Below are 25,506 nucleotides of genomic sequence, written 5' to 3'. Positions count from 1 at the left end.
GCAACAGTGAAAGATGAGGAATACAGAGATGATGTGTGAAGTGGAATTTGTAGCGTGTTATCGCGTTGTGTGTAATCTAAACATCAGTACATGTTTACACACATGAACTGAGCACACATTAACAAACTGGGCAATAAATATAGAAGAACTGGGCTCCAGTTATTAATAACTGGAAAAGGCTTGCATATTAATTGTAAATTAATAAATTTATCTAACACATATCTGCATTAAACATTATGCTAAAGACAGAAAAAATATTATGACAATTATTCGGGCCTAATCCGAATCCGCTTCCGCTGGCAAGACAATTGTTGTTTGCTCTTCCTCTGCCGTTGTTTGAAGGTGGACAGATTTCGCTCCTTTCAGGGACACAATTTTGTTAGGTTTGGTAACCAGTGAAAGCCCTGTTTCATCTAAATTCCAAATGAGATTAGGCTTGGTACTCAGTTCTGCCTTCTCATACACTTCCTAGCATATCATAAAAATCATTCAAATTCGAGCGGGTTGAGGCTGCTGCTCTATGGTAGGGCAGAATTTTTGGCTAGCGCATTTTTAGCCCATAGCGCTTCTTAAAGGAAGTTCGAATCTGCGTGCCACTCGAACTGCTCTGCCGGCAACTAGCGGAAACTACTTAAGAAATTGAGTACCGGCAAAAACGTATTACGAACAAATTATATTAGATATATCAACAAGCAAGGGTTCAAATCTATACTAATAATAAATCTGTAGCCGAAATTTTTCTGCTAATTTTCGATTTTCCAAAAATAATTAGTCCTAACATATATAATTAACCACCCTGAAACCGAAAATCGCTTTTTTGACATTTTTGTTTGTATGTCTGTCTGTCTGTTACCTTTTCACGCGATAATGGCTGAACGGATTTCGATGAAAATTGGAATATAAATTAAGTTCGTTGTAACTTAGATTTTAGGCTATATGGCATTCAAAATACATTACTTAAAGCGGGGTTATAAGGGGGTCTGAATTAAATAAATCTAAATATCTCGCTTATTATTGATTTTTGTGAAAAATGTTACATAACAAAACTTTCTTTAAAAATCATTTCCGATAAGTTTTATTCTTTGAAAAATTTTGATAGGACTGATATTTAATGAGATAAATGAATTTCAAAATTAAAATAACTGCCATCTAAGATGGTGTAATGAAATAAACAAATGAATTCGTCTATAAGGGGCCTTGGTCAAAAACAATCGAAAGCTATGAATCATAGCCGACAGAGAATGTTTCTGTATTTGTATGAAGTAATATTGGAAGCTAAATCAACCGATTTGTATAATTTATTATTATTTCACCATTGGAAAGTGTAGTTTCTCTAGATGGACATAATGCTATAATGTTATTACAGTAACTTCTGATATAATATAATATAATATAATATAATATAATATAATATAATATATTATATAATTTAAGTTATTTGAAGGGTTCAGAACCATAGTGGGCCAAACGACATTTACTGAATACGTAGAAAACAAGGGTTAAAATTAAGTTATTACCATAATTCAATGGAAACCTATAACAAGTAAAATAAAATATACACATTAAATCTAAATGATGTCAATGTTCATTAAACTATGGTTGCATGTAATAAAAATTAGAAACATGTTAAAGGAATTGCCATTGCACCAATGAGTGGTCTCTGGACCAAAATGATCGTATTTTAATTATTTGGATGCAATTTAAATTAAGTAACATATTAAACGATTTATCCTTCTATCAAACACGAATGTTCCCTTGATCAAATGTCCTATTTTAATTATGTAATTACTTTATATTTATTTCTAACGGGTGCAGCGGAGCTCACGGGTACGGCTAGTTAATCATAAGAATGTGGAGAATTCATTAATCATAGTGTGATAATTACAGTTCTGAATACCTCGACGATATAATGTCTAGAAACACATCACTGCAAATTTACTCACTCTATCTCAGCAAACATACACCTACTAAGGTAGATAGTTGTGTAACTTTCGCCAGAATGCGTGCGTTGCAATAGGATCTTCCTGCATGAAACATTCCCGACAGGTTCTGGCATTGATCCGTATTTTTTGTAAGCTCGAACGAACACGGACAACGCTACAGTTAATTAATATATGAGATACTGCGAAATTAGACGTACTGCGAAATTAGCCGAGTTTACCTTGTAGAGAAGTCTGGAGCGTGTGAAGAGGACAGACAGAATAAGAAACGAAGCTGTGTTGGAAAGAGTGGGTGAAGAAAGAATGATGCTGAAACTGATCAGGAAGAGGAAAATGAATTGGTTGGGTCACTGGCTGAGAAGAAACTGCCTACTGAAGGATGCACTGGAAGGAATGGTGAACGGGAAAAGAATACGAGACAAAGATATCAGATCATAGGCGACATTAAGGTATATGGATCTTATGAGAAAACAAAGAGGAAGGCAGAAAATAGGAAAGATTGGAAAAATCTGGGTTTGCAGTGAAAGACCTGCCCTTGGGCAGAACACTAAATGAATGACTGAATTACCCTTAAGAGAACTGTCTTTGTTTTTCTCCTGTACTTTTTATTTGCATTAATAGATTGTATTCTTCAATTCTAAAAGTACAGAATTAGAATAAAAATATAGAATTGAATGAATAAGAAGAAATAGATGAGATAGGCATATTTTTGTTGTACAGGATGTCTGAATTTAATGTTTTTCATGGTCTACCCAGGTTGTGACGTTCTCATGGTAGTGTCGCTACGTGGCTAACGAGAAAGACAGACGGCTGGTTCACAATAGATCGGGAACGGAAACGACAACGAGAACGGATATATTATTAAAATGTATTTAAATGTAAGCATTCACAATTAATGGAAATACATTTATAAAATAAATAACTGTATATCCGAAAGAAAATTAGTTAATAATGGAGTTCGACAAGGTTGTCCACTATCACCAAATTTATTTAATATCTATATAAACGAAATTATTTTAAAATGGAACCAAATCTACACATCAGGAATCAAAATAACCAGTGCTCTAACATTAAATACCTTACTCTATGCCGATGATCAAGTCATAATTTCCAATTCAGAGGATAATTTACAAAGAGGATTGTATACATTAAATAAAATATTAAAAGATTTTGGGATGGAAATTTCAGCACAAAAATCAAATGTAATGGCATTTTTAGGACAAGACCCAGTCAGAAGTAAGATAATACACAATAACCAATGCCTCGAACAAGTGCAAAATTTCAGTTATCTGGGTTGTGGAATACCTTATCGAAATGAAAAATATGTGAACAAGAAAATTACCAAATTTACACAAATTCTAGGAATAATAAACAATACATTAAAAGCTAAATTAGTACAAAAATCTACAAGAATAAAAATATATAATACACTAGCATTACCCTCCCTTTTATACGGAAGCGAGATTTGGACATTAAAGAAAAAAGACATGAACAGAATCAAAGCAACGGAAATGAAATTTTTGAGGAGGACAGCAGGATATACTCTTTTAGACCGAAAAAGGAATGAAGAAATTTTAGAACAATTAGAAGTAGAGTCAGTAGAAGAAAAAATCAGCAGATACAAATTAAATTGGCTAGATCATGTAAGAAGAATGGAAAATTCAAGAATCCCAAAAATTATGATGCAGTATAAACCTAGAGGACATCGTCGACCAGGAAGACCTTTAAGAAGACTGCTAGATGGGCCGAAATAGGTCTACAGAGGCCTAATTCGTGAAGGATGATGATGATGATGATGGAATTTATTTTTATATTTCTGTTCTCGTTCTCATTGTCGTTTCCGTTCCCAATTTATTGTGAATTAGCCTTTAGTCATAACATGGCCAACATTGAACAAGTTTATATATAAATGCACGTTTAACACGAGTTTAATATAGCAATTCCTTTGTTTTTTATAACTTTGAACATGTAAGCAGATTGTCAAGAACGCCATGACTAGACCATGATAACCACGTGACTCCGATTCGCACCATTGCATGTCTTGCTCGTTAATCACGTGTCGCTAGAAGTGACATACTCAGAATATCTTTAAATAAATGAATAAATTGTGTTAAAACTCTACACTGTCTGTTCTTTACAGGTACCTTCTTATTATGGCCGTTATTTATTCCGTAAGAAACAAAACAAATGAATTTGAGAAATTGGAGATAACTTACGTATTAAGAAATAATATGAGAAGAGCAAATGACTCGATAAATCTCTATGCAATGAAAAACGCGACTATGAGAAACGTTGAAAAAGCAGAAAGAAAATAAACAATTAACATAACAGATTGACTGCACATGTTTAACGTAAAATTATCATACGAAAACTAAAATTCGTAACTTTCACACGACGATGTCAGTAGACGTTATTCGCATCCCTCCTTTCGCCTGCGAAACCATTAAATACTTCCTACATGTCTGCACTGATATTTGGGGTGCCTAAACAAAAATTAAGGGCTTAAATCACACTCTTGTACATGACATCATTTGTACAACTTTGTCATATGACGAAACATCTCGTCCTGTAATTTTAAGATTTCAGTTTCACTTCTCCACTAATATTTTAAAATGAGACACATTTGTACATGAAACCTGATCCGTAAGGAAAAACACATTTGACGTGATATGTGACCCTTTATACAAACACCGCCAAGTTCAATTCAATTCAGTCCAATTTATTAAGCCATTAAACGTACAGTGATAGGCTTCGTCACAATACAGAAAGGAGGAAAAAACATACATTTGAAAATATAATTGAAAACAGTAAAGTTTAATTAGAATGAGAACACAAAACATTTTGAAACTCTAAAATTAATGAAAACACTTCACTCTTAATGTAATAATTGTAACTAAATGTAAATAACTTTATTTATTAAAAACAATTTCGTATGAATTTATGTTAAGAAACTCATCTACAGAGTAGAAAAGATTAATTAAAAGCCAATTATAAAACCTAGCTTTGAAACTATTGGTTGGTAACTTATAATATTGACTGGGATGCTTATTATGTAATTTCATCCCCATGACAGAAAATGTTGTACTAGTTTTATGTAATCTACAGTATGGAATATTGATTTGTTCACTATTTCTAATTTCATGATCATGTACATTGGCTATTAATGAGTAATTGTCTATATTTTGTCGAGTGTAAAGGACTAGGTCGTATATATATAAATTTATGACGGTTAATATCTGTGAATGGCTGGCATCACTCTTCATTTGTTTCATATTTTCACAGTAATTTTAGAACCTGTTTACCAAAGGCATTTGCGTCTTAATGAATGGGCGAATTTGATTCTCGTCACAAAAAAACATCGAATCTGGGTAAAGGTTCGATATAGATACGTGAATCTCCTTCTCAACGTTAACTTTGCTTCTATATCCGGATTTTATTAGCGACAGAACTGAAAATACTGCCTCGCAAAGGTAAGCTGTGAAAATGACAAAATTACTCTCACTGCTTTCTTACTCAATTGTGGGTACTCTGTTCCAAAATGCCCGGAAGAGCACGTCATTTCCAGTGTGGAGTCTGGTGTCTGTTCTTGTTCAGCAGAAGTGCAGGTTGGTGGATCTGCTGTTACCCACTTCTGTTCATGTCTTTCTTTTTTTAGTTGGTTATTTAACGACTCTATATCAACTACTAGGTTATTTAGCGACGATGGAATCGGTGATAGTGGGTTGGTGTTTGGCGAGATGAGGCCAAAGAGTCACAATAGATTACCTGACATTCGCCTTACTGCTGGCGAAACCTCGGAAAAAAATAAACAAGATAATCAGCCCAAGCGGGAATCGAAGCCACATCCGTATTTTGTTGTACGTTACACATATGAAGTGCATACATTTTTATCTTCCCATGCTCGCGGATGTAGAGCGGAGACGGCAGTGCACAGTCCAGCTACACATGCGAGACTTGCATTGTGCAAGTAGAACCCAAATGTTTGGCAAAAGAACCTTTCATTATTGGGTTGGCATGTGCCGAAGTTATCTAGATTTTAATGCGTTTGGAGGAATTTTGGAGTCATAGAGCCAAATTTTAGTTTTCCTATTTAAGCTCTTTCTGCTTATTTTAAGAACAAGAGCCTATTTCCGCTTTAGTTCTCATTTTAAAAATAAATTAAAATCTGTCTGTCTGTCTGTCTATCTCTGTCTCTCTGTCTTATCTGTCTGTCTAATCTAGTTATCTGTCTAATCTTATCTGTTTAACCTTATCTATCTAATCTATCTCTCTATCTTATCTATTTGTCTAATCTAATCTGTCGGCCTAATTTAATCTAATTTTTGTCTTATTTAATATACTTTACCTATCTAATCTAATTTAATTTATCTGTCAATCCACTTTATTTATTTATTTATTTATTTATTTATTTATTTATTTATTTATTTAATCTCACAGAATTAAGGCCATAAGTCCTTATCTTCCATCTTACTACATAGCACATAGAAACACAAACAAAAACAAACACTGAAAAAATTCTATCTATCTATCTATCTATCTATCTATCTATCTATCTATCTATCTATCTATCTATCTATCTATCTATCTATCTATCTATCTATCTATCTATCTATCTATCTATCTATCTTGTCTTGTCTATTTAACCTTATCTATCTTATCTGTCTAATCTAATGTATTTTATCTGTCTAATCTAATCTATCAGTATAATTTAATCTAATCTAGGTCTTATTTAATATAACCTATCTATCTAATCTGATTTAATTTGCCTGTTTAATCTAGTTTATTTATTTATTTATTTATTTAATCTGACAGAATTAAGGCCTTAAGGCCTTTGCTTCCATCTTACTAGATAGCACATAGAAATAAAAAAAAATACAAACACTGACAAAATTCTATCTATCTATCTATCTATCTATCTATCTATCTATCTATCTATCTATCTATCTATCTATCTATCTATCTATCTATCTATCTATCTATCTATCTATCTATCTATCTATCGGTCCGTCTGTCTGTCGTTCCATCCACCCACCCACTTACCCACCTATCTACCTATCTATGTATCCATTTATCCATTCCATCTATATAGCGATCCACCCACTCATCCATCTACTTGATTTATTTATTTATTTATTTATTTATTTATTTATTTATTTATTTATTTAGCCTATCCATTCAGCCGGTAGAGTCAATGCCTTTAGGTCTTCTCTACCACTAAACCAGAACTACAAACAATATAATAATATATGTATCACACACCGTAAGTAATAGTAGTCTAGATGAGGTTAAGTAGAGTGTGTTGGTTGTTTATTGAAGCAGTTAGGTGATGCGGCCCTGCGGTGAACGAACACCACTTTTTGGTCACGTGGCCAGACTTGAAGCTTCATTCAGCCGAAGAAAGGGTTGCTGCATCGACCCGTGGGAGCGGCCACTCAGGTGTCCGAGGCGCTTCTCTGCCTCCACGTGTTTGCCCTTTGCGCCTTCATCACTCCACTCCATCCCCCCCTCGACAACGGCTGCTCCATTCAGATCCACTTCTTGAGAGCAAAAGTGCCTCATACACCTCGTTGGAGACCACATTTCCAAACCAGCATCATACAAAAGTACAACACACACGTAGAGTTATCATAAAAGCTGCTGGGTTGTCTCTTCGTAATGGTAGAACAGTAAGCAATACTGTCTTTGCAGTACATTCAACATTAATGAGTCATGATGGCAAATGATAATTTAATTCCCGAAGCTTAACACCAGTGGAGCCACCGGCGTAGCTCAGTCGCCTAAGGTGCTTGCCTGTCGATCCGGAGTTGCACTTGGGCGTGGGTTCGATTCCCGCTTGGGCTGGTTACCTTGACCTGGTTGTTTTTTCCGACGTTTTCACTAGCCGTAAGGCGAATGCCAGGTAATCTATGGCGAATCCTCGGCCTCATCTCGCCATCACCAATCCCATCGACGGTAAATGGTCTAATAGTTGGTACAGCGTCGTTAAATGACCAAGTAAAAAAAATCACCACAGTGGCCTAACATGACGAAGTATACACCTAGCAAAATGTAATAATTTCAAATAAAAAACAATAAATCTAAATTTAGAGTACATAAAACATAAGGATAAATAATTTAAATTTGTGCTAACAACAAAGAAAAAGTTTGGACATATTATTTATTCTTACAGTAGTTGGGTTTAGGCTGATACATTTTTTTTTCCAGAAAATTAAAATCATATATATATATATATATATATATATATAAAATTTGAATTGGTAATGGAAATTACGGGAAAACGCTAGGATGGATTTTAATAAATGACCCCTCATTTTGAAGCTTGGAACTCAAAGTTTTTCGAAAAAATAGTAGTTTTCAGTGAAATGTCAATTTTTAAACATAATTTTCCTATTTTCCAAAATCCATCTGTCGTCAGTTTTCAGAACTAGCTAATAGCATTCACGGCCGACTTGATATTCCCTTCGCTTTTTTGTAAAGGAGAAGCGAAGCCAGCATCAAGTCGGCCGTGTTGCATTTCAAAATAAAACAAAACACACACTACAGTAAACAATATTACACGAAGGCCATGATCTGCAAGAATGCTGATATATTTAGAGCTCAAATTAAATTGGTTATTAAAAACTTAACTTACTAAAAATAATTTACAGGTTCGATTCTGTGGTGTGTAATTTTCTGGGTACAGCTGTGTATTGGATGTTAAAAACTACAAAACTTGAGGTGGTTTGATGACATTATTACCATTAGAAATGAAATATTATTGTAGTTAATGCCATGATGTGACTATTTTTCATTAATTATACATATTAATGCTATATTGATGATATGAAAGTGAAACGTTTTGGGGTTATATATTAAAAATCAAATATTTTCATAATTATTAATCAAGTGGGGTTGGGTCTTTTTCATATATTTAATGATGGTGTGGTGTAGATATTTATATGCGTGGTTCTCTTCAGTATTGGCTCGAGAGAGAGTATCTTTCATTGTTACGGAAGCAAATAACTTTCCGAATGTCTGGTATTCTTCATTGAAAATAAATCTGAAAAATGTTTATTTGAACGTCTAATGAACTTAGTTTGGAGCATTTGCTACACAAGCCACTAGTTTAATATAATGTAGGTCTACATCTAGTTCACCAGCCATTACAAACATGTAAGCACAAACTAAACACATTGTTGTAAACCGAAGTAGAAACTCCTTCCATTATTTTACATTGTCGTATGAAGAAACACCGATATTTAGGCTAATGTGGCCTCCATGTGCCTGTACCTCGCTCTTCGATAAGGGTTCTCTTAAGTGAAAAGAAAGAGAGATGTTCTTATTCTTTGTTAGGAATTCCTTCCGTCTTCGAAATCTATTAGCTTATAAGCTTCTAGTTTAAACAAAAAGGAAACAATTTCTTTAGAACTGCTACTGTAAGCTAGTGCTCGCCTCTTCTTGAAAACGTTTCGTTTTAAACATTCACAATAACTTTTGTGCGAGATCGTGCGTATTTGCTTGGTTTCCGCACAAAACCAATCCGCGGAAAATCTAAAATTCCACATTCAGTATTCTCATCCTAACACACATAACAATTTCCCTCTTCTTACCGCTTAAGTGACATATTGATTTTACTGCTTTAGGCTTTTAACATATTATTTTTAGAGACGTTCAATATAGTAATAATTATAAATTGGAAACTTACCACTGCAATTTCACCTAAATTGCAATGTTAATTATTGTTTTTAAATATTTGCAAATATTAAGTAAACTCTACACCTCCACTAAAGTTACTGCATTCGTGATGCAAGTAACATTAAGGAAGCCGTGAAAAAATCAACAAGATTCCAGATGCCGATGTATTACTGCAATATGTTATATAAATAATATTGTTAAAATATTAAAATGAAAAATAAATCATTACATAACCTTACCGTTTGTTTTAAGTTCGCATTTATAGACTGGGGGGGGGGGGAAGACAGACGTATATCACGGCCTGCTGGAGTATAGTAAACACAGAAAACTTTTTAAAAGAACAATGTTGAAGATAGATATTTTTGTTTTTGCAAATTTGCCGTCATTGAACAGAAACCAAGGTGGAGATTTCATTGCAACTAATTAGAAATTCCTCTTTCAGGTATGTAATAAACGATCTTCGCACAAAATAATGTACGATACACGAGCGGTATGTTTTCTTTCAGTTCTCGGAAATTAAAAAAGCTCAACTACGTTTCGCTTTTTCAGACTTTTCCTCGAACATGAAAACTTCAACATACCGCTCTTGTAACGCATATTACTATTATTAAATAGAAGTTAATTTCGTTTTCAGCGTATGAAGTTGCACCAAATAGCTTCAAGTTAAACGTTGAAGGAGTATAATATAGTAGCTAAAAGAAAGGCAAACCCACGACAATTTAACTATATTAACGCATTAGTTAGTAAATATATTGCATATAAACATCTAAAGGATGTGTAGGAGGCAATATCCACTGTAAAGAAATTACCTTGAAGTCATAACTTAGTGACGCAAGTATTCGCGCCCGTGACAGACTCAATAAATAAAATGACCCCGTGTTCATCGTTCTTCCCAGTATGTTAATATCTCGTGGGCGAAGATATGAACCAACAAATTGTCGTTGGTGTCGATGCAGTGTTGCCAATTTAGTCGTTTTCCGGCTAGATCTAGCATATTTGAACAAAGATACTTACTTACTTACTTACTTACTTACTTACTTACTTACTTACTTACTTACTTACTTACTTACTTACTTACTTACTGGCTTTTAAGGAACCCGGAGGTTCATTGCCGCCCTCACATAAGCCCTCCATAGGTCCCTATCCTGAGCAAGATTAATCCCACCTCCCTCAAATCCATTTTAATATTATCTTCCCATCTACGTCTCGGCCTTCCCAAAGGTCTTATTCCATCCGGCCTCCCAACTAACACTCTATATGCATTTCTGGATTCGCCCATACGTGCTACATGCCCTGCCCATCTCAAACGTCTGGATTTAATGTTCCTAATTATGTCAGGTGAAGAATACAATGCGTGCAGTTCTGTGTTGTGTAACTTTCTCCATTCTCCTGTAACTTCATCCCTCTTAGCCCCAAATATTTTCCTAAGAATTTGAATAAAGATAGCCTGAAGAAATGTAATCTAACAGCCACTATGGAATAGTTCCACAAGTTTCAGTAGTTTCACCAAATTGTATACGAATGACATTATTCCGAATGGGGAAGATAATAATTTATTATACAATTTTATTTTAAAAAAATTAAGTCCTTTTGGTGACATATCTGGCTGCATTTTTTAGTAGCAACTAGCTGGAAAATATTTTTGGAGTTGGCAGCAGTGGTTGGCTTATTAAGCAACACGTCAGATGTAATTTGACATGTACCAAGCAACATTTTATGAACGTCGTTGAGGCCTTATGCTTCATTTTGCCCGAAAACGTCAAGTCACCATGCTAACAGGGGGTCTTAGTAGAGCTTCGTTAAGACAAACGACCTTGATGTGTGTACCTATTTGCACATTGCGTAAGTTTGCACTATCTTATCATAAGTTGACTGTGTGTTAGTGTATTTAACAACATCGTGCCAATTACAGAGAATATTGAAATTGTACCCAGTTCTGTTCGTTTGACAATTCAGATACACGAGTAGGCTTATAAGTTGGACTTCCAAAGCTATTTCAGGATGCTAATTTTCTTTTGACTCTGTTGCATATGATATTACTATAACGAAATTAAACTATTGTGGTGTTTGTGATATTGAACTAAATTTGTTTTGAAGTTATTTGTCCAGTCATACTCAAAGTTTTTTTTTTTGGAAGGAAGGAAGGTTATTCTAATATGGCAGCGGCTCTCAAACTTTCGTATTTCGAAGCCCCCTTTTCTACATTGGATAATTCTGCATCATCCTACCATTATATACAAAAGATAGAAAGGTAGATGAGAATGACCCAATAGGCAGAAATTTAAACTCGATTGGCAACACTAGCTATCGCATGGAGGGTAGCTGTGAATATATTGAATAAGCAGTCGCGGACAGCCGATGAGGGGTGGTCCTCCAGCTTGGGGGTTGGGCGAAGGGCTAACAACCCATCACCGTAAAAAAAACAGCTTGTTACGAATCCTTCAAATAAGCCTCGGAATGGGACTGATTCTCTGGCACGAAGGTTGTTCTTTATGGTTGTGAAACTTGGACTCTCACTTTGAGAGAGGAACATAGGTTAAGGATGTTTGAGAATAAGGTGTTTAGGAAAATATTTGGGGCTAAGAGGGATGAAGTTACAGGAGAAAAGAGAAAGTTACACAACACAGAACTGCACGCACTGTATTCTTCACCTGACATAATTAGGAACATTAAATCCAGACGTTTGAGATGGGCAGAGTTCCCGAGTAGCTCAGTGGTAGAGCGTTGGTACGTTAAACCAAAGGTCCCGGGTTCGATACCCGGCTCCGGAACAATTTTTCCCTCGAAATTATTCAAATCAACTTTACAGGGAGTTATACCTGAAATCTTGATTTGCATAATACACGTCACTGTTCGTTAACAGAAAACCACAATTTAAGTCACACGGAGTTAGTGTGCACTCGAAGTTGGTTGCTTGACGGTTGTCAGCCCACTTTGAGATCTGTGGATATAGAGGGAAAAATTGGATCGGTGTCGGTTAGAGTTCCCGAGTAGCTCAGTGGTAGAGCGTTGGTACGTTAAACCAAAGGTCCCGGGTTTGATACCCGGCTCCGGAACAATTTTTCCCTCGAAATTATTCAAATCAACTTTACAGGGAGTTATACCTGAAATCTTGATTTGCATAATACACGTCACTGTTCGTTAACAGAAAACCACAATTTAAGTCACACGGAGTTAGTGTGCACTCGAAGTCGGTTGCTTGACGGTTGTCAGCCCACTTTGAGGTCTGTGGATATAGAGGGAAAAATTGGATCGGTGTCGGTTAGAGTTCCCGAGTAGCTCAGTGGTAGAGCGTTGGTACGTTAAACCAAAGGTCCCGGGTTCGATACCCGGCTCCGGAACAATTTTTCCCTCGAAATTATTCAAATCAACTTTACAGGGAGTTATACTTAAAATCTTGATTTGCATAATACACGTCACTGTTCGTTAACAGAAAACCACAATTTAAGTCACACGGAGTTAGTGTGCACTCGAAGTCGGTTGCTTGACGGTTGTCAGCCCACTTTGAGGTCTGTGGATATAGAGGGAAAAATTGGATCGGTGTCGGTTAGAGTTCCTGAGTAGCTCAGTGGTAGAGCGTTGGTACGTTAAACCAAAGGTCCCGGGTTCGATACCCGGCTCCGGAACAATTTTTCCCTCGAAATTATTCAATATTAAAATGGATTTGAGGGAGGTGGGATATGATGATCGAGACTGAATTGATCTTGCTCAGGAAAGAGACCTATGGCGGGCTTATGTGAGGGCGGCAATGAACCTCTGAGTTCCTTAAAAGCCAGTAAGTAAGTTAGTAGCTATCGCTGCCGATGTAGTGCAGTCGCTCCGTATTATGACGTCATTTCCTATTACCCAAAGGTTCGCGACAGATACCGATTAGTCTCTATAACATTCTGGATTGGAAATATGGGACTATAAAAGCAGCGTGTCTGTGCCATTGCGACTGTGTTGTGAGTTTGTCACATCTGGACAGGCTGTGCACTTCAAAGCAGTCATATACTTGTCATTATATCTACATATGCTTTAGAAATGTTTTATTGCAATGCTTTCGTTTTGATTATATTTTAAATTTGAAATAAAAGCGCCAAAAAAAATTCTTGTCTTGTTCCTTTATTTGACGCCCCCGTCAAGCTATCGTGCCCCACAGTTTGAGAACCGCTGTAATATGGAAACTGTTGATAGTGGGGTTCCCAAAGGACCAATTTTGGGACCTACTTTCTTTTAATTATTTTAGTGATTTATCTGTAAATGTGAATTGTGAATCTGATATTTTTGCTGATGATGCAACACTTTAGATAAATCATAATGATGTAAACGTTCTAAATACAGGCATATCTTCGTCTGATAAGGTTGAACGTTGGTTTTAAATTAATGGCTTTTGTCTAAATCGTAAAACACTAAAGATTTTGTTTACTTTAAGAAATTTGTGCAGTACTGAGGTTCTGAAACAAGTTAAAATACGTTGTATTATTATGGATTTTAAGATGAGTTAATATAAACACGTCAATAATAATAGTAGTTGACATCCTACGTCATTTAAAAACTATGGTTCCTAAATTATTTCTAAAAAAATGCATATGTGCTTATTACCCTTTTTCAATAGTATTTTACTATAATGAAAATTAAACACAACGTAAGCGTTAACTTAAGAATGTAAACGTTATGGTAAAATCAAGAAGTCATACCATCATTCACGATGGGAACATAAACATAACAGCAAACATACTTGGTAACCATGGAAACATAACAACGACGTCATTTCCTCATATTCTGTCGTATACTTCAGAGCTCTAAGATTGTCTTCTGTTTGCAAATCACGTAAGCATAAGCATGAAAGTTTGGAGTTTGCAAACTTTCATGTTAACGTCTTACGGTAATGTTTATGTCAATGCTTATGTGAATCATTGTGAATGATCCCATTTGGTAGCCTGGGCGCAAACTTCTGTGTTTATGTTACGGTTATGTTTAATTTTCATTGTGAATGGGCCTTTATTGTAAACCCCTCTTCATCAAGGAAGGCACTTCACTGTAATTAATCTATATATCTGACAATGTTTATTGAAACTTACGATTTTATTTCTCCAGTTTTCAGATTCATCAGTATCAAACAAGGTACAATTATTTACTTATGAAATCTCATGTCAGACTGAATAAATCTGCGAATTGGTAACGGGGAAAGGACCTGACCGCCCTATTCCATTGTCTCTTGGCTCGGTTGCCTCGTGAGTGATGCCTTATTGGTGTCAGTTATGAGGTTCCAACCAGTCTTCGGACTGCTGACTGCTCTCTGTAATAAGCTGCCTATAGAAGTCCACAAGTTCACTTATTTATTAATACATCCGCCTGCCATAACAGATGACCATATAGGTCCGGAAAACAATTAAAAAAATGCATATATGGAATAGAGAGAAATAAGAAATATATCAATTAAATGTAAATTTTTTTGCTGCGTTATTGATAAAAAAAATCCCTTTTATAACATAAATGATTTTTTTTTGGCACAACTATGAATGTTTGCGTTTAGCTTGTAATATCTTGTACGACTATACATTTACATCCCTATGTGATTTTACGACACAGCGGGAAAGACATGGAGGGCGTTACACTTTGTGATGAAGGTACTAAGGAAAGGCTCTGATAAATCCAAAGAGATTTCATATAAATCACTAGTTCGTCCAGTAATGGAATATGGTGCTGCATGTTGGGATCCTTACAGATTAGAACATATTAATACACTGGAAAAGATTCAAAAACGGGCTCTTAAGTGTTGTCGTAATAATTCACCATTAAAATGGGACACACTCACGGACCGGAGAACGCGAATTCGATTATGCGCACTGTTCAAAACATACAGAGGTGAGCCTGCCTGGAGAGAAATAAAACATAGGTTGCAGCCGCCAAATTACTCTTCAAGGAACGACCACTCTTATAAATTGAGGGAAAGAAGACAGAGGACGGACACTGGAAAGTTTTCTTTTCTCAATCGTACTATCAGGGACTGGAATGCTTTACCTGCAGACTTACTAAAGGCTTTACGAATAACCAAAAATGTATTTAAAAATAGGCTTAAGGACTTTACTAATAGACGGTAGTATATTATACACACTAATTAAAGGGTGTAATTGAGATCTTGTTATTTGAAGTGTTCTATCAGTGAGGAAGTGTGTTGTGTCAGTGAAGTGTGTAGTGTCAGTGAAGTCTATTGTGTCAGTGAAGTGTGTTGGTGTCAGTGAAGTGGCTGTGCAATGTATTTGAACAGTGAAATGGTTAGAAGTGTTAGTGAAATCAGGTAGAATCAGTGCAGTGAGTGAGTTGACAGCGAAATAAGTGTAGTGCCGAAAGGTACCTGTGCAGATATGAACCTGTCACACCCGTGGGTCTTAGTTCGAGCTTAGGGTTAAGATACAAATTAGATTTACTTTAAATGTTATTTTAAGTGACCATGCTTCATTTAATTTAGGATGCTCGTTATTATTATTATTATTATTATTATTATTATTATTAATTATTGTTTTCTATTAGTTGTGTTTATTATTAATTGTCATTATTGAGTGTAATTAGTTACCACTGCCACCGGGTATATACCCATTTGCAGTGTGAATACATACATACATACATACATACATACATACATACATACATACATACATACATACATACATACATACGTCCACACCTGTGGAGTAACTGTCAGAGCGTCTGGCTGCGAAACCAGGTGGCCCGGGTTCGAATCCCGGTCGGGGCAAGTTACCTGGTTCAGGTTTTTTCCGGGGTTTTTCCTCAACCCAATAGGAGCAAATACTGGATAACTTTCGGTGCTGGACCCCGGACTCATTTCACTGGCATTATCACCTTCATATCATTCAGACGCTAAATAACCTAGATGTTGATACAGCGTCGTAAAATAACCCAGTAAAAAATACATACATACATACATATATACAATACAATAAATCATTAGCATGCCTGTCCGTAAAACGAACGGGCCTGGGTTCAAATCCTGGTTGAGACTAGTTACCTGGTTGAGGTTTTTTCCGGGGTTTTCCCCTCAACCCATTAAGAGAAAATGTTGGATAACTTTTGGCGCTAGAACCTGGATTTTTTTCGCTGGCATTATCACCTTCATATCACTCACAAGGAAGGGTGCAGGTGGTTGTCGCCGATATTTGAATGGGACAAGTTTATTTGTGTTTTTAGAACAGAAGGAAAGAGGTACGACGCGATTTGAGATGTTATGGAATATACAGGGTGTTTCCGAGGTGGTGTTACAAACTTCCAGAGATGATGGCGGAGGGAACATGTATCAATTTGAGATAAGAAACCCTGGTCTGGAAATGACTGAGTCGAAAGTTATAAGCAAAAATAGTTGTGTGGAAATGGAATTGTAATTTAGCACCACGTGCCCTCCTTCCCTTAACCTTTGGAACAGTCGTGGAAAAGTGGTATGGGCCTGATGTCTCCTACGTGGGTACTTGTCCCGATACAATCTCTGAGCTTGTCTACTGTTCCCATTGGCTCATCCGTATTCGAAAATCAGGTCTGCTTATTCCGCTCGCTTGTACTCCTCAATTTCACTAGGACTGATCGACTGGACACTGCAACTTGTACACATACACTGCTGTCTACAGACGTGCATATCAGGACCGACCATGTCCGTTACACATTACGCTATCTGCATTGCTTTAGTGTAGTTTCCTGTCCCCATCCCTCAGACAGCGCACTGAATGGAATACTGTGTAAGTTGTACAGATAAATACACATAAATAAGGTGTACAGAGGAATAAAATTATTTCATTTCCACACAACTATTTTTGCTTGTAACTTTCGACTCGGTCATTTCCGGACCAGGTTCCTTATCTCAAATTGATACATGTGCCCTTCGCCATCATCCCTGAAAGTTTGTAACACCACCTCGGAAACACTCTGTATGTGCCCGAGGAAGAAATGGAAAAGAGAAGAGTATTCCCGGTTTATTATGGACGAGGCCTAACTAGCACCACTTCGATGACATCCGAAGTGGGCAGTCTTCATTTGTTCCTGTTGCCTGTGGTGATTGTTCTTCTAATTTCAGAGACTCCTTTATGTGCAACACACAACAGATCACGCGATGCCTCGATTACGTGTCACGTGTCGTATTGAATAGCAATAGCTGACATTTTGAGCACCTTCATAGGTGTAGGAACGACGCCCACGAGTTCTCGGTTCCTCCGGGCGATTACACACGGGTGAGCCAAACAGTTTACGTGTCCACGCCGTGACTAATGTGCGGGCATTGAAATGTGTGTGAGTTTGGATCGGTCCAAGATGCAGTAGGAGGATGACACCCGTCAGCAAGGACGCCCGCTCAGCGTGGGTGCGTCTAGACATGCCTTCCTTCACCTGCGGCAGTCCTGTGCATACGGGCTGTTCCAACTCAAATCGACCGAAATATAGAGAAAATTGACCTTGCAATTTTTAAATACAATGAAACTTTTTCTGTCCATAGACAACTGTGATACAATGCTTTGTGCAAAGTTTGGGGCATCAGAACTTAATAGTGTTTAAATTAATAATATTTAAATTTATCGTATTTTTCATAAAATTAGCAACTTTAAACTGTTGTAGCTCCGAAACCCTTTCACCCAATGATCAAAATCATGGTTTATTTGATGCTGAGAAGATAAAGTTTATATTGACATGTAAACAGTTTTTCTTACTTTTTATGGAAATGGAGAAATTTAGATTTTTCTTCATTAAGACGCCTTTGGCCACGAAAAAATATTTTTAAAATATATGGTTAGATTCCGCATTGAAAGTACAAATAAACACAAATATTTTTTACTGGTGCACCGTTGATAAGAAAGTATTGCAAATATCAAATAAAAAAAATAAATAGTACGCGCGTGAACTAACCAGCTGACTGTGAGACAAGCAAGGCCAGGAGACAAACACGTGATGTGTCGTCTAGCAGTCATGGCTGTGCTAGCTTTATCACAGGTTTTCATAAACACAGGAGTAAAATGACGCCCAACACTCGCTTATCTTCAGCTCTCGGCCAGTGCGTGCGGTACTGCGCCGTTCAAGTCTAGGCGTGTGAAAATAATCTATTTAATACCCTCGAAACTTATTGCCGAGCCACTAAGCAAACAATGCCGAATCCCTCTTAATAATGCAAGGTTTTTTCTCAATATTTTTTTTTACATTTTTACAAATGGGCAAAAAGCCTAAAAGTAAGATAAAATCAGATTATCTGTCTCTCTATGTACAATAAAAATAAGGATTACTTCTCAACATAACCTACCAAATGTCAGCTTCAAAATAAGCTCTCGTCCAATGTTCTGCAGTAAATGGTTCCAGAGTTCTGAGCGCTGAAAGAGGCTTGTTTTTATAAAATACGCTAAATTTTTCGCTCAATAATACGAAAACCGTTTGACTTTCGATAGTATATTTTTGAAAATACACTCCCCTCAGCACCTTGTATAAGTAAGGAAAAAAATAGAGTATAAAAAAAATGCGAGGTTTTTTACTGATCGATTTCATAAGGAACAGCCCTTATGCTCAATTATTTGCTCGGACAGTACGTCTTGAAAGGGCTCCTTGTTACTAAAGACAACGAAAAAAGACAGAAATGCCTTAGAAGACGTAGTCTTTTACAGTAACACTCGGCTACAACGGCCTATTGTGCGCTCCAAAAGATAGAAACCACCAGAAGATCAAAATGGTTATCCAACTTCATGCTATTTGATTTGGTTTCCTTAATGCCCTCGGGAGATAGCATGTGTTTATTCAATATATGTGCTTAATCCAGCAATATAAGGTAGCTTCTAGAGAGAGAGAAATAAATCGTCCGGCCTTAATCAAGGATGACCACGAGGATCCGGAAATTAATAGCAAATAAATATAATTAATTGAATATGAGTATTGTTATAAAAATAAAATGTAATAATTAAGCACCACTGATTATCAAGTATAAAATACAATTTTAGAAGATGACTTTAAAATTATACTTAGAAATAAAGGATTTTATTTAAAATTAGCGTCCACACCTGTGGAGTAACGGCTAGCGCGTCTGGCCGCGAAAACAGGTGGCCCAGGTTCGATTCCCGGTCGGGGCAAGTTACCTGGTTGAGGTTTTTTCCGGGGTTTTCCCTCAACCCAATATGAGCAAATGCTGGGTAACTTTCGGTGCTGGACCCCGGACTCATTTCACCGGCATTATCACCTTCATCTAATTCAAACGCTAAATAACCTAAGCTGTTGATAAAGCGTCGTAAAATAACCTACTTAAAAAAAATTAAAATTAGCATATCCTTAATTAAAGCCTTCTGGGTGGTATAAATGAAATTGTATAATCTGCAGGGAATCTTTAAGAATTTGCGAGATGATTTTTTAAATTTCAAAAGATGATATTGATAATTGTTTGAAAAAATATGTAAATTTTGGTAAAGAACTCCGAGCACCAAAAAATAAATCTGTCACTGACCAATTGAAGAGAGGGATGTTATACTTGGCACTAAGGTAGGGAATACAAGGTTCATAAATGTCCCTCTTTCATGATCAACCTGATGAGCTTGGTTTAGATCTCTCTCCATGCGTATAGTTGGATCTATGATAATAGTCTTTTGTTGTTGCCTGTTTATTGCTATTATATCCTCTCTTCTGTGAGAGTCGTCTTCAGAAATGCAGTGGACCTCTTCATGAACTTCCCAACCCTTGTTCCGAAGAAGACAGGCGATAGCTCCACGGACTCTATGATGCCTGTTACGCAATAACTCTCCTTTCCGACAAAAGCCCAACACGTGGCCAAGAGTTTCTGTCTCATTGCAGTCTGGTTGACGGCAACGGGTCGAAAGCTCTGCCAGGAACGGAGCGCACTGCAGTAAGGTTGCAGGACATATCGATGGCCTACAAGAAAAACACATTAATCCTAAAATATTACTTCTGACAGAAGGCATATATAATGTACTGTACTATAATGTATATGTATAAACTTAGAATTGAATATAAAATACACAAAAAAACAACTTACTAAAAATAATATTTTGAGGATTCAGTTTTGTCCTGAACTTACTTTCAAACGCCTTTTCTCAGAAGAAATAATTTTGACTTAACGTGTTTTGCTTTTAAACGGACGATATATACTCATGCAACTGTGAGCAGTATGGGAAGAAGATAAATTCAAACAAGACGAAGATCATGCTTATCGGAAGAAAAATCAAGAAGGTAAACGTGCAAACTTTAAATGAGGCAGTCGAACAAATGGACAGCTTCAAATACTTGGGCTGTACTGTAAGCAGTAACATGAGCTGCTGCCAGGAAGTCAAAAGGAGGATAGCAATAGCAAAGGAAGCTTTTAATAGAAAAGGAAGCATCTTCTGTGGACCTCTGGAAAAAGAATTAAGGAAGAGACAAGTGAAATGCTTTGTGTGGACTGTGGGATTGATGAGACAGAAACATGGACGTTAGGACGAAGTGAAGAGAAGCGACTAGAAACATTTCAAATGTGGATATGGAGAAGGATGGAGCGTGTGAAATGGACAGAAAGAATAAGAAACGAAGTTGTGTTGAAAAGAGTGGGTGAAGAAAGAATGATACTGAAACTGATTAGGATGTATAAGAATAAATTAATAAAGATGTGTGCATTTTATTCAATATTACACTTTCTGTTGAATGGAGTGTCTATCATTCTTTGTTTCCGTTGTGAAAATATAATAAAAGGGATGAACATTTCCGAAGACTTGTGACCGAAATTTTTATATTAATTGATCTGCAAGGTCGTTTAGGGACATCTCAACACGCTAGAGAGACATGTTGATTTTCAAAGCACTTTATGCAAATTTTATTTAATTTTTCTCCTAATATAGTATGTATGGACATGTTTTCCGTACATTTCACATACCTGGTGCCAATGTGATCATTTTACATCACTGTATTAAAAAATACAAATTGATGCCGAAGTGTCAACTTTTCCCATAATTGGAAGATTTCGACATAGGCCTAGTCCAGTCATGTCAACTGATGCCCATAGGCGCAAGCGCGCGCTTTAGAGCTCAGGAGAGCCTGAGCGGTTTACAGAGGAAAGGAAAGAGACAGACGAAAGAGGTAGTATATGCCGCTTGGTCGAGCTATATACAGAGATGGCCAGCACTGATTCAATAGATAAAGGGAAGAGAACTTATTAAAACTGTATCCATGTTAATTTTTAGATTTGTCTGAGAAGTATAAGTGCATTATAAGAATGTAAGTTTTAATTTTAATACTCATTTTTTACAAGTTTGATTTTTTTTATTCAAAAGGAATATTTTCTTAACATTTTTTTACAGAAAAAGTGAAATTTTCAGATATGTTTTAGTACCCTTACAGGTACTGAAACAATGTTTTCGTAAGTCTAATATACCGCATATACGTATTAGGGCCTACTGAAGATAGTGTATTGAAAATTTTGAAAATATTCGCATGGAAAATGTTTGTAAGGAAATGACTTAAGAAAGCAACTAGCCTACTGTTACATCATAAACAAAATATATGCGCCCATGTGTTCTAAAAATGTCAGCTCTATAGCTTCAGCAGATTTCGAGAAAATAATTTATTATTCTGATGATAGGACGTTTCACACCAATATCACCTTAAAAGCATAATGCGATATGTAATATTAGTTACAATTAAAACATATATCCAGTTAACTTTTCTTTGTAGCCTACTGTAATATTGTTTTGATTAGTTTATTGATTACTTTTGTAAGGCGAAAGATACCATCAATATCAATTCCAACTTATCATGTCATACTCAATCTCTTTCTTTGGAATATCACTTTCTTTATGAATGATGTGTTTCATCCACTTAATACAGTATAATATTATACTACTATGGAATTTAAGTGAATATTCCTTCTTAACTCTCTATTATGTTATTAAGATTTAAAACAAGTGCAATATTAAGAAATCAGTGTTAGTACTTTTGTTTTACAGACAATATAGATAATATCAAACAGAAAGTAGTAATATAAAATAACGACGTAAAATTTCACGTTCCGTTTGAAGTTTGTGCACCACTGTCTTCTTAATCCATCAGGCTGCTTATTCATATACATAATCCTTCCTCCTTCCATACCTAGCGCTTGATGCCCGAGCACGACGTCAAGGTCAGAAAAATGCGCTTGCTTTGACATCACTGACCTAGTGTGACAAATATAGTAAACACTTCAAAACCAACATTTACAATACAAATCTTGCCCTTGAAATACAGGGTGCGTCAGAAAGAACGGATGGATTTCACATGGCAAGAAAATTGTAAAGATTCATCAAATCAAAAATTTATTGTTATCAACATATTCACCAATACATGCAGTTTATTTATGTAAAACAACATTATCCATATGATGTCCTTGGCTTTCAATACAGGCATCGAGGCGTTTTCTGATGTTCGCCATCACTTTCACAGTCATAGCTGGTGCAATTGCCACGATTTCTTCACGAATCGCTGTCTTCAGTTCGTCCAGTGTATGTGATCGATGTTTACAAACTTACGCCTTCAAATGGTCCCAAAGAAAGAAGTCGCAGGGCGCGAGATCTTACCGTAGCCTCGGACAATCTCAGTGCAATAGAATTTCGTCCAGGTGATTTCTTCTTTAATGTTGAACCTGTGATACGAAATGAAGCCACCCACCGCCAAATTGTATTCCGAGTTGGAATCCTAGCGTGACATCCGATGTCGAAATGAGTCCTGAGTGGCGATCACAGACTCTTCATTTTTCAAAAATGTCTCTACGATGAAAGCACGTTGTACACCAGACCAACACCATATTCTCAACTGAAACTGCATTCTATGGCTGACCCAACAGTCGTGGTCCCCCTCACTATATCTCTCTCCTCGTTGCGTATCGATAGTTTGAAATCCATCCGTTCTTTCTGACGCACTCTTTATAAATATTTTATAACACTCTTACTCGCGTTGGTCACATGTGAATTTTCCGTAAAACTATTATTTTAGTGCTTCTATCATAGCCCTCTTGACCTAGTCTGTAGAGAGCCATACCTGTCTCATGTACGTCACAGCTCTCCGTGGGGTAGGGAGTACCTATGTATAACTCAGCTAAAAGCCGTACAATACATGAGTGAAGTCTGATACATCCGAATAAAGAAGTAATGGGTCATAGTTGTAATTTTGTACGCATGCATATCTCTACACTTTCAGCTCACCGATATCCGGACTCTATTTACTGGATCCATAAAGTGTGCCACGTCGCTGTCGGATTTACTAACAAGTGCGTATTAGGGTTTCCTTGACGACATCGGGCTTGTGCCTAAAATAACCTGGGCCACCAGGCTGACGCGAACAAACAATGCGGTATTCGGAGCCACAGATGGACTTGCACGCGCCGTTAAAACTGTACCATAAACGACGCGTACGCCACAGTACCTGCAATGTAAGTCCGCACTGCTAACGTAGTAGATGTTCACACACAATCAAGGTTGCCGATTTAAGGGGTTAGGTACAGCTTAACCCTTTGTTGCCTGACATAAGAAAAAATTAAAATAAATCCGTTTTCTTTGCTGAATATTGTTAGAATATGAATTCTAAACATACAGTAATTTTTTCAGAATTTTTTTATTTTTTTATTTGTTATTTTTTTTTTTAATTTTTTTTTATTTTAAAAAAGGTCGTATTTCTATGTACAGTACTGTCAGTATCCTTGATGGATTTTATTTATCAGGTTGCACGTAATTTCTGGCGCTTTATTATTCTTCCAGGTCTTCCAGTATGCAAAATAAATCACGGTACTTCTAAGTACAATCAGGCAACTAAGGGTTAAAGCAGTACAATTTTGGAAACATTCAACATTTTTTTTCCTCCATTGCCGTGGCGTCGCGGTCTAAGGCATTCCGCCCTGGACTCGCGTTACGGAATGCGCGCTGGTTCGAGTCCTCATGGGAGAAGAAATTTTCTCATGAAATTTCGGCCAGTCTATGGGACCGATGCCCACCCAGCATCGTGATGCACTCGGGGAGCTGCGATAGGTAGCGAAATCCGGTTGCGAATGCCAGCTATAACGGCTGGGGGATCATCGTGCTAACCACACGATACCTCCATTCTGGTTGGATGATCGTCCACCTCTGCTTCGGCATGTAGGCGTGAGGCCAACAGCCGGCTGGTCGGTCTAGGCCCTTCACGGGCTGTAGCGCCACGGATTATTATTATTATTATTATTATTATTATTATTTATTGTATCTTGTACAATAATAACAATTAGTATGTGTAAAACAGCGTTTCTCAAACTTTTCTGAAGTGGGGACCACTTTTTTAAGTCGGAACAGTTCCTCGGACCACCTTACTCTTGTTCCCTTCGAAAGAAAATTTGTCGTTTATGTAGCATATTTTAATACTTACATTTTAATGTAGAAATAATTAATTAAAATTAATTTAATTCAATTAATTTTATATTGGTATTAACTAATTAAGTTAATGTTAAGTTAATTTCTTATATCGTCATCTGCAAAAAGAGAAATAAAAAAATTGATGCAGAAACATGCCCGATTTTCAACAAGTAAAGATGCAATTTTGCATGTTCTATTATTGGTGTACGACGTACAGTACGTGACCATTTCAATGTGCAAACTATTAACAAAGTTATAAATACATGAAAAGGTTCGGTACTTCGGTCCTGCTATGAATTCGGGTAGTCCTTAGCTGGGTTACAGGCGCGGCGCCAGATGTGCAGGGAAAAGCTAGCGAGAAATATCATGTTTATAGTGCTTTAAATCCCTCTTTTTTGCTGAGAGTAGAGTGGGAAATCGATAGATGGGTAGGATAAATAAATTTCATAAAATGTCAGTACTGGGAGAAAAAGTGAAAGGCGATTGCCATGTGTCATTTACAAACTCTGAGATTTTCAGCTATAGTGTGATACGCAATTCGTTTG

The sequence above is a fragment of the Periplaneta americana genome, chromosome 15, assembly GCF_040183065.1.
Source record: "Periplaneta americana isolate PAMFEO1 chromosome 15, P.americana_PAMFEO1_priV1, whole genome shotgun sequence".
Taxonomy (NCBI): Eukaryota; Metazoa; Arthropoda; class Insecta; order Blattodea; family Blattidae; genus Periplaneta; species Periplaneta americana.
The sequence above is the reverse complement of the archived record's forward strand: the minus strand, read 5'-3'. Positions refer to the sequence as shown.